At 41.3% G+C, this 11,432-nt stretch overlaps 1 long non-coding RNA gene across 3 annotated transcripts; it reads left to right on the top strand.

The window, feature by feature from the left end:
* The first annotated feature begins 1,516 nt into the window (after positions 1–1,516).
* LOC148404014 (uncharacterized) lies at positions 1,517–9,350 on the top strand. 3 transcript variants are annotated; one of them, XR_015853490.1, is made up of 4 exons: positions 1,517–1,578; positions 5,491–5,580; positions 7,253–7,362; positions 8,658–9,350. It is a non-coding gene; the product is annotated as an uncharacterized LOC148404014 (long non-coding RNA). The 3 variants fall into 3 exon arrangements; XR_015853484.1 differs by having other exon boundaries at positions 1,563–1,578; positions 3,967–5,580; XR_015853494.1 differs by lacking the exons at positions 1,517–1,578; positions 5,491–5,580 and adding an exon at positions 2,707–2,789.
* The last annotated feature ends 2,082 nt before the right edge of the window (positions 9,351–11,432 follow it).

Raw genomic sequence — 11,432 nt, 5'->3', positions numbered from 1 at the left:
AAATACTGGAGTTGATAGAGTAGAGGTAGATAAATTCTGTTCTTGTTCTTTTGAAGTGAGTCCACCAGAGTCATCCATGTTCCCATCAGCTCGGCCTACAATTTCCATGGTGCCAAACCCATTTTCCAAATCTATGGCGGACGTAATCCATTCCAATTTACTGCATCTTGAATCGAGGTATTCCTGACAAGTGGAACCTAATTTAAGTACAGCCTGAGGACTTGCACTTCCAACAGTAGGATCAACTTCATTAAGCATACATGGTGTGTTGCAGGTTATTGATTTATGTGTGTGACTATGAATGCTACTTTTTAGAAGTGTTACGGTGTCTGCAATTATATCTGATCCACCTGCAGTTTCTAGACATCTTGTGTTATGAAGCTCATCTGCTTGACTTGCTGTTTCTTTGGTCTTTGGATCAATAGGTATGGCCTCATTATCAATACCTCTGGGTATTGCTGCAATGCATGGAACTGGTGTTGTTGTATCACTTGGAAAATAACAACCAACAGTGGATTCAGTGAAGAGACATGACTGCATGCAGTTGATTGTATCTTGTGCATCTTTGGAACTAGGATCGCAGGGCACTGCCACAGTTTCACAGTTTGTAGCCTCTAAAAGTGAAAGGTCATTTGCAGAGTCACGTCCACATGTGCAACTGACATCATTTGATAAACTGTGACATATGCAGGTTGCTGAAGCCTGTTCTTCCGAAGAGTTTGTATTTGTGTTGGCTTTTGAACTAATCCCACAATGTATTCGTGTTAGAATGTTTGACGTGGCACAAGTTGTTGAAATCTGTTTATCTGTAGGTCCTGACAGTGAGTCCACATTCCCATTTATGACCTCCATGCTTGGAACACCTGGCACTGACTGTACATGTGAGGCTTGTAAATCTCCAAAGGGATTAAAATCATCAGGCATGCCAGAAATGGTGAAAGTTGCTTTACCTTGTCTGACAGTTGGATCATTAAGTACATCCACAGGGTCATCATTGATACTCATTGCAGCAGTGCATGGAGGAACTGCATCAAGCAAAACAGGAGTTGGATTTAAAGCATCTCCAGATGAAATCCTTCTTAGGTGCCTCAATCTCATCGATGTTTCTGAGTCCATTTGATTTACAGAGGTTTGATCCACATGTACTCCATTTCCATTTGTTGTTTCTGCGTAAGAACTTGAAATTGATAGTCCAGGTGTAACTTCTAAGTCATCGATTTGTTTGTCTCGAACAGGCTCGCTCCTCTCATTGCAGAGAAACTGCTGAAGAATCCCTACAGTTTTAGTGACCAAATTACCTAAAACGAAACCCAGCATAAAGATGCCCATCTTTTATAATCACATAAAAATGCGTTACGCTTGCTGTTGCGTAGTAAGTCAAGCAAGGCATTTTTAAAAATCCTTTAGTAAAAACCGCCCTACCGTGTATGCAATGTCATCAAATGATGTTTATCTCTGTGACATCATGACATGATTGATTAATGATCTAATCTGTATGACTTTATTACTAGTCTGTATCCTAAAAAAAAATCATCATGCATGATTTAATAGCGACAGGGAAGGGCACAATCAATACGAGTAAGTGTAATATGCATCCAACAGCCACACGATTGTAAAATAACATCATCATTAACAAGTTCTGCTCTGAGCTTCGACATTACGCCTTTTGACCCTTAAAGGTCACCATACCGTAGCAACTACAGTCACACAAACTAATGTGGCACAAACTGTCCCGTTTTGTTCGACTCGTTTACGGTCAAGATTGAAAATATTTATATCCTTGGGGTAAGAATAGTTTTGGGCTTGACTATTGGCCTATCCCTTGTTGCAAATCGACTACCGGTATATAAGTGTATGTGATTTTATTCTGCCTTTTACATTGTCACCATGGATAGGCTGTAGCTGCCCTCAACTCTTAACAGGAAAAACAATTTATAAAGTGGATGCCATTTTATTCAAATCTGCATTCTGCACCATGGAATAAGTGATGTAAAATGACAGCATGGACCAGATTCATGTTAATTCAAATTGATTACATTTAGTGTGTCTCTCAGGGTTGAAAGACTTTTTAATACCAACAAAATTCTGCCCAAACAAAATTTGGTGGTTCCTGCTGTTGTCAAGAGTGTGTCGCTCAGGGGGGAGCAATGCCATATTTGAAATTGTAAAAGTTGAAAAACAAATACGTGCCATTTATGAGAAAGCAAAGTCCAGAGGTGGCCTGGGCGCAATCGGCAGAAAACGTGCCCGCAGGAGAGGCAGCAGGGAAGAGCGCAAGGCCGGCGATGATGTGTCACAGTTGTTCCATTTACATCATTAAAACCTGGAGCCTAATCCCGTCGCTACTTTAATCTCCTAATTCTGCACCATTTTCTCTCTGATGCACCCTTTCTCCATTCTCTCTCTCGCTCTTGCTGATTTATAATCATCCACATGCTTTAAGAGCCTCTCTGATACGTTCTCTGTCTCTCTCTGTCTCTCACTCTCTATATTTCTCTCGCTCTCTCTCTCTCTCTCTCTCTCTCTCTCTCTCTCTCTCTCTCTCTCTCTCACACACTCACAGACACACAAACGCACGCGCACACGCACACACACACACACGTGTTTTTTCATTAAAGTCACTCTACTTGACTTGCTCTCAAAGCCTTCATCAATGTGTTTGTGAAAAAAATGTTCCCTTCTGCCCCCTTTTAACCTTTGAACATATTGGATATTAAGGGAAATAGAGCACTGTTCTGTACACCGCTACTTGCCCAGCTCTATCTCTCTAACCCAGTTCAGGATAAGAGGTCTGTACATACAATGGAAGGCTAATGTCTGTGTGCTCTGGCATAACAATATCTGACTTGATTAACAAGAAGTTCCAATAGCAGTTGACTCTGTATTCATTGCATGAAAATGATCCTGTAATTTAGTGTGCTTGCATGTGGGGAACAGTTTTCTTTAGTTGCTGTTTCACAGTTGCCCCTGTGTGATTGCATCCATTGGCGTGCATGGGAATTATCGTGCACCAAATATAGAAGCACATTTCAAACAGGCTGAGCCTCCTGCAGGAGAATTATATATTTATAAGAGCTTGTAATAATGGTCCAAACTCACAGGAGCGATGTAATAGCCCTCATAGTAGCTCATTTGACTGTGTTGGTTCCACAGTTGCTCGTTACGGCTTTCCTCGGTGGAAAATTCCCCAAAAATGTTTTCTCCACAGCAATAAATGTCCTGCTGACGTGCTGATATGGCCATCTGCTGTTAACATGCACACGAGTGAGTCAGTCAATGAAGCCTTGCACGGGTTTCTATTTAATCTCGAGCAGTGTTGCCTTGTTGGTGACTGCTCCCGTTGCAATGGAAAATTGGTGCACTGAACTCAAATTTGAAATCCTGAAAATTATTCCAATAGCCACTTGATGATTATTGCTCATTAAAACAACGCCATTCTTGTTATTGTTTAGAAGGTGACCTTGATTCTTCCCAGAAACAAGGTTCATGCATTTTTTATGTGATCCGGGATAGTGTGGGCCAAATTTTTCAGAAACAAAAGCAAGAAATTGAAGGAAACTCTAATTTCCTATGCAGAATCGCCATTGATCTCAGTCATAATATTAAAATAATGTAAATCACTATTCTAGAAACCTTGATGATTTCATCCAATAGCTGCTTTTGCTCTGATAATTAATTCAATATCATGTTAGCAGCAAGCTACAAAGCCCCCAGTGTGCTTCCTAACTTATTTAGCACACTGAGACAGAAAAGCCTCATTTGGGAGAAATAAATAAAGAATCAGAATTGCAAATGATCCACATTTAGGGACACAGGCAGCAGACAATAGCTAAATAAACACACATTCAAGAACGGGGACACACTTTGTTTAGATGGGCTCCTCCATAAGCAGAAGGGAGACGATTTTTGTTACATTATAACCCGTGTCAGGTTATTTCTCTGGTCTCCTCCTCTCTTTGAGTGCAGCTGGGAAGGTTTTTGAACACACCTTGACTGAATAAATTCTCCATCACTGTGTGTGTATTATCGGCTCATCTCCCACAGGATCCAAACACCGCTCCATAAACAGAACTGAAAAAGTCTTTAGGTACTAAACAGAAACTCTCCAGGGTACGCACATTAGAAAACTTCTCATCTTTACTTTTGCGCTTTTGTTGGTAATAAGACAGCAAATCACAACCAGTAGGTAAAGTGAGAGTGATGATAATAGCATTGTAAAAATCCATAAGAGCTAGCAATACTCATTAAACGCTCTGGACAGAAATGTCCACAGCAGTTAAGCATGTCCTTGGGACTGTTTATATCACATTTACAGGTTCAAAGTGTACAAATGTAGGACAATTTACCAGTATGTTGCATGGTCTTCTGCTTAGCAAATGTTGTTGTGTTCTAATAAACCCTTCTAGGTCATTCGACTAAAGCAGAGCGATTGCAATCCAAGATAAATGGTTTGATTTGAGTGTTTTCTGTTTTACAGCTAGTTTGAATTTACAGTAGAAGCCCGGAACCCGACGCTAATTTGGTCCAGAAGGAGCGTCGAGAAGCGAAGCAGTTGAATTCCAAAGCAATTTGTCTAAAACAGTACATAAAACTAAAAAAACAACGAAAATACAATACAGCAAAAGCTTGGAGCCCAGCTTAAAGTTAAAGTCCCAATGATTGTCACACACACAACTGGGTGCGGTGAAATTTGTCTCTGCATTTAACCCATTCCCGAAGGGCGCAGTGAGCAGCAGCGGTGCCGCGCCCGGTAATCATTTGGTGATCTAACCCCCCAATTCCAACCCTTAATGCTGAGTGCCAAGCAGGGAGGCAATGGGTCCCATTTTTATAGTCTTTGGTATGACCCGGCCAGGGTTTGAACCCACAACCTTCCAGTCTCAGGGCGGACACTCTACCACTAGGCCACTGAGCCTGGGTCATCCCCAGGGTCTCCTACCGGTGGGACATGTCCGGAACACCTCCCCAGGGAGGCGTCCAGGAGGCATCCGGATGAGATGCCCGAGCCACCTCATCTGGCTCCTCTCAACGTGGAGGAGTAGCGACTCTACTCCGAGTCTCTCCCGGCTGACCGAGCTTCTCATCCTATCTCTAAGGGAGAGCCCCTTCAAATCAGACGAGTAAAAACTGATCAAATATTTTAAAAAAAGATACTATTAAAAGTGAAGAAAAGTTGAGATTCTAGTAATGACACACAAATTTGATGCACAATTTGTCTTCGCGAGCCACATAAAATGATGTGGCGGGCCGTATCTGGCCCCCGGGCCTTGCGTTTGACACGTGTGATATAAAGGCTTGTAAATGAGGCTCGCCCAAGTGCTTCTTTTTGGTGGCTAATGCTTTTTTGATTTATTGCCATGTTCTTAGTTTGTTTGGTTTTGATTTGGACTTTGGGTTGTTTACCTTGTCCCTTCCTTGTGTTTCTTTTTTTTGTCTTTGTCTGTTGGCACCTGGTCTTGTTTGCCCCGCCCCTTTGTGTCTTCCAATCAGCTTCCTCGGCCACTTGCGTCTTGTCCAGGTGCTCCTCATTGTTGCATCAGTTTGTCTGTATTTAGTTCCCTCCTTTCCGTTCAGTCTCAGGTAAGTCATTGTCCTATGTACTGTGTGTGTTAAGCTGTGCAGTGTGCTGACCTTGTATTATACTCACAACCAAGTTTGTTTTGCGACTGCTTGCATCTACTGTTTCTTTAGTTTTTCCATGACCTGTTGTGCCTTGCTTACCTTTTATTTCATTTAGTAAATCAAATCTTTTGCAATGGACCCCACTTCTTGGCTTCCATGCACTCGGGTCCTATTCCCCATGAAACCTGACATTTACAACCACAAGGTTATATTACATGGCCTTTTCCCCCATGATCTAAGACAGCAATGAAGTTGATAGTCCAGTCCCTAAACACAGCAGCCATCCCAGTCTACTCAACCTTACGGATAGTGTAGCTTTGTTTTCGCATGAGCACCATTTTGCCAGACCACATGCTATTAGCTGTCTCTCAAAATCATCCAAGCTTATAGAGAAAGGAATAACTGCTTTAAAATTGATTGCGAGAGGAACAATGCACTTCAGAGCGTACCACCCGCGCATCATCCATTATGTAGAGGTTCTCACGTGCCTTAGATGTACTTGTGGTCTTGCTGTATTCTTCTCCAAGACCCTTGTGAAGTCTTTATTCTGGCATGTGGATGTGTCTCCAACACATCAAGGTGAGTGGAGAGGCGGGGAGGGGGTGCATACACCCCTGCAGCCACTGCTTTTTCAATGAACGGACAGAATTTAATTAAAAACACCACTAACAGAACATGCTGGAGTTATTCAGATTTAATCAGACTGTCGCACTGGAACTCTCACTGGATGAATGCAAGCAATTAATGTGGCGCTGAAAGAGACGGTGGGGAAAAAAAACGAATTCCTCGCTTCTACCCCCTATGTTTTTTTCAGCATGAGAGTTTTTGTATTGGTGCTAACGGAATGAAAAATGTCTTTGTAATAAAAGAGCAACATTTAATAATACAAATTGTGAAATTCATTTGTTGATTTTTGTAGTTTGATTGCTCAAGTTTTGATTGCGGAATAAAATATTATGAGGGCATTTATTGACTCGACTGCAAAGAGGACCAAGCAGCAATCGGGGAAGATAAGATTATCTTTCAGCGCTTGTTTCCAACATGTGTATGGCAGCCAGAAAGATTTCACACACTTTTTATTAGGTGCTGCTGTTTTTGCTTCAGTATTTTTCTACATCTGAAAAAAAAAAAGTACTGACGTAATTGCATTTACAACCTATATTTTGTTTTCCTGAATGGAGAAAAGCAGGTATTGATTTTGAGAGCCCCTCGTTTGTTTCAAGTACACGACCCACTTAGCGATTAATAGCGACACCAGGAGAGTGTAGGCCGCTACTCGAAGAAATGAAACGCTGTATCGGGGCATGCCTATAAGTGTTTGTTTACAAAGTTATCTGATTACCCTTCATCTCAAATCAGTCAATCTATATTTCAAAATGCTTGTTGTATAATGTCACTCCTTTCAGTATTACATTTATCCTTTGGGTTTTAGGGATGACCTCCGAGTAATTACGTTTCCTAACCTCAGACTGTCAACACCCCCTCGGACGTACAGGGAAATGAAAATTTTACTCGATTAGTAAATCAATACAAACCACCCCCTGATGTGCAGAGAGAAGGAGGTGCAGTCAAACAATTAACCTACTGCAAGAATTGATTCAACTCAACTTCTTTCTTTTGGCAATGTCAGGCTTTTGCAGAGAGACTGGGTGGATGCAACATTCATCTTTGCTTGGAAAGATGACAACATGCCGTGATCAGCACAGATTTTCATCTTCGCCCAGGCAATTATCTGCTTTGGTAATCAATGCACAACTGCTGTCTAATAGTCAACGGAATCGTCCCCTCGGCAGGCCGTCCAAATTACAGTGATTCATCAAGGCAGCGTGGTGCACTCACTGCCATTGATGCTGAATCAATTCACAGATGCACGGACGGACACACACATTAAGGTTTTCATTAAGCTATTTGCGAACCAACTGTTTACCTGCTTAGTCAAGGGGAATGGTTGGGCAGTTCAGTCAACAAGCAGACACCTAAAAGGCGGCCATTCATTCTCATTATGGGGGAGAGGGTGATTAATATTTCAAATTAGGGTTTTAAATCAGGTTTCAAATTGGGATTTTAAAATAAGGTTAGTGGTTCAAAATTGTGTTTGGAACTAGAGTTAGGGTTTCAAATTGGGGTTTAAAACTGGGGCAAGGTTTTCAAATTAGGGTTTTAAATCGAGGTAATGGTTTCAAATTGGGATTTTAAACTCATTTTAGGGTTTCATTTAAAACTTTCATATTAGGGTTTTAAACTGGAGTAAGTTTATTTTCTTAATTTTTGATGTCTTATTCAGGCCAGTGGCTGGGGTACAGCCAATGACTTAAATCATGCAGCAGAATCTTGAAACCTTACAAAGCCTCAAGGGTGGACCTCAGAGTCGAATCAAAGTACCAATTTCTGCCATATTTATGGTTGGCTTTTTTTTTCAGGTCAATGGCTTCCTTGAAGCATTGAAAACCTACAGCCCAAATGCCGCTTTCATTTTGGGCCATTTTTTATCTTTTGAAAATACCGTTTACTGCCAGCACTGCAAGGGCTACAAATCATTCATACTGGCCCTAAAAACTTTCAAAGGTGTTGTCGAGGACCTCTGAGCATGCAGAGATAGCATTAAATCCAAGATATTGTTATTGTTATTTAGCAAAACATGCTAAGCACCATGAACAGCAACCATCATTTGAAATCCAATAGTAGGACTCCATAATAAAATCATGAATAGAAATAATATTGCTCCGTTTTGTTACACGCTAGATATTACTTTAGCTATATGTATATTAATGTACTCTTGTAGTTATATGCTGAGAGCTTTGTCTAATTGAATTAGCCCATTTAGTTACACTGAGAAGGGCCAAAAGTTTGACACAACGTTCAGTACAAAACAATGCAGTCTAGTATTTGGGATCTTACATTGCAGTGGGCGAGGATAAATCCCTCAGAGTCCATGTTCAACCCTTCTTGAATCCAAATCACAGATTGAGGATTACAGACTCTGTCACTCAGCTCAGGAGTTGCAGTGAATGTTTGTGTCATATTTTGTGTTACAGAATGAAAAGCAGCGCTGACATCTCCCATCAAACAAGAGAAAAGCTGAAGGTCAAAGCAGCTCCCAGCGCTCACTCGAGACTGATGCACTGTTTACATACACTCCGAGGGGCTCCGTCGTTGTTGAAATGCGGATTTCCACTCGGAAGATGTACTCCATTGCACATGCCTGGCCAAACACTCTCTGCTATGATAACATTTACTTTGCCACAGGTGGCGTGTTAGGCAAATGCTGTTTGATGAGCATGCACGGCAACAGTTTTCCAAGCAGATGAACACCTCATGTTCCTGATAAGATGCGAGTTAATGGAACATTTTGTTATCACGTCACGTTCAGGTGGCTCTGAGAGACTTTTCTTTAAAGCCCACTGTAGTCTCATCCTGTAAACACGTGTTTGCAGAGCCCCAGGGGCTGTGCAGGGATGGAGAACATCAATGGTTCGGTCGGAAATCAAAGAAACAATCACTCCTGAGTTCTGTCACATCAGCTCTTCTTATAAACATTTCATTTATCTACTACCCTCTCGCCTGGCTTGACAGGATGCCTTGAATATAAGATTTCTTAACATTAGTATTGGTAGCAGACAGAAGGTGAGTGAAGGAAATGTTTACAGGTCGCAAGATTAGAATATTTACTGCAATGGCCTTTGCCGAACAAAATAAAGTCAGATGAGGCATAAGCAATGGGCCGAATATTTAAACATGTCTTCAATGAATATGTGCAATTTGACTTGTTTCCATGAGGTGGAATCTTTTGCCTTGATGGGACTTTCTACATTTCTTTTGCCCCTTTCCACAAGGTAAAGTCTGTCACACTTAGATGGGTTTATTATGGAAGTATTTGACGACACTGATCTCCACATCAGTTTTCCAACACTATTTTGTTTGTGTTGAGTGTGTGTAGTATACGTTTAAATTGTATTTGTTCGACCGGAATCTCTTCATCTCACTTTCTGCCATGTCAGCATTTCTGGATGTGCTAGTTATTGTTTGACAAAAGATGCTTTTCTTTTTCTCGCTTGACATCCACCAGAATGAGTACAAAGATGTAGCATTTCAAGAAATTGAGACACTTTGCTTCTCCATAAAATATTTACTCAGATTGTGCAGAACAAACGTGAGTCAGCGAGCTTTATCCAGACAAAATACTTGTGGGTAGTATTAAAGCCATATAGGTGACAGAAGCTGCTTCCTGTCTGGGTTGGAGAGTATACATTGTGCTGTCGTGATTAAAAATACATTAGCAGGAGCGGCACTCCTCCGTCTTTTCTTCATACACTCTGTCAGTCCATTTGTTTTTGTCGGTTGCAGGTAGGAAGCCGTTCCCGTGAGAGGTCTGCTAACGACCTGGGAGGAAAGTGTGTACGAGCAGCTCGGGGATTAAAGGAGGGAAGGTAATCAAAAGATAATTTGTCTTTCCGATTTATGCAGTGCCTTGTTTATAGTATGGTGGAGCTTCATTTGCATGCATCGTGTGTGATCGTGAGTGTTATTACTGACGGAAAGATTGTAAGCTGTTGGAAATGTTGCAAATGTTAAAAACAGAAACGACAATAATTAGTTCTCAGAAAAAGAGATGCGTCTAGGATGAAATGAGTTTTCACATCATTATTCAAGGAAAAGGGCAAAAATGATTGTTTGAGTTTATATACTAAAAGCCAGTGCGCAGTTGCAATGAAGTCAATTTGACACAAGTTTGACATGAAATATGCAAAAAATAAACACTACTCAGATTTCATCAAGTGTAATTTGGCATTTTTCGCTGAAGATCTGCATCCATAACAGGATAACAGCTAAATGCTCCTTCACCATGTTTGCTTTGAAACCTTCCATCCATAAAATCCCAGGCACCACTCATTGACACAAGTGTTCAGATTTTAGAGCCCTATTGGTTCTATATTCCACAAGCAGCTGACTGGGAGCCAGTGTAAGGCCTCTTAGTTCCAGATCAGAACTTGAGCTGCAGCATTCTGAATGAGCTGCAGCTGTTTTATGCTCTTTTTGGGGCAATCCAACCAGAAGACTTATCTTAATCAAGTCAATCAAGCATGGATAATTACAATCTCCTTGGAGCAGGCAACCCGTCAGTCGAGATGTTTTATTCACATATGAATTAATCAGTTGTTTTGATTTGTTTCTATGCCTCTTTGTCAAAATATATTTTGACATAAAACGGTCCGGAGTGCATCTAAGGTTGTGGGCTGCTGTACTTTGTACGATTTGACGATTAATCGACTATAACACGACTTTGCTCATATTATGGTCAACTGGAAAAATGTTATTTATTCACCACATGTTAAATAAGTCACTTTATGGCATTATCTAAATATGTACCAACATAAACATAGACCCACTTGCCGTTCATCCCTACAGATGTATCCAAATAATTCTGGCATATTCTTCTTCTCTCTGTTGGTGTCCGATCATTTTCTCTTCCCTCCGAATTGTTCCATTGATCTTGTCCAATACCTTCATCCTCTGGCAGGTCACCTCTAACATACTCTCCAATAGCAACTTCCAGGGGACCACGCAGATGCTTACCCCCAGGGTTGGTCTCATCTAACCTTCTCATTATAGATCATCCAGTTTCCTGTGAGCTCATTTGCTACCCCCAACCACACAAACACACACAGATGCACATACAATGGCGGAATCCTGATCCCTTGCCATCTTTTTCCCTCTTCTCCTTTCCTCGGTCTCATCAATAATTCAAAGTTTACTGATGGCAGCCCCCAAGCAGGGTGAGGAGCTAGAGGCTTTGAACGGAAGGTCAAACC

This window comes from Syngnathus floridae, chromosome 1 (genome assembly GCF_059516105.1).
Source record: "Syngnathus floridae isolate MCC-2025c chromosome 1, RoL_Sflo_1.0, whole genome shotgun sequence".
In the NCBI taxonomy this organism is placed as follows: domain Eukaryota; kingdom Metazoa; phylum Chordata; class Actinopteri; order Syngnathiformes; family Syngnathidae; genus Syngnathus; species Syngnathus floridae.
The sequence above is the reverse complement of the archived record's forward strand: the minus strand, read 5'-3'. Positions and strand labels throughout refer to the sequence as shown.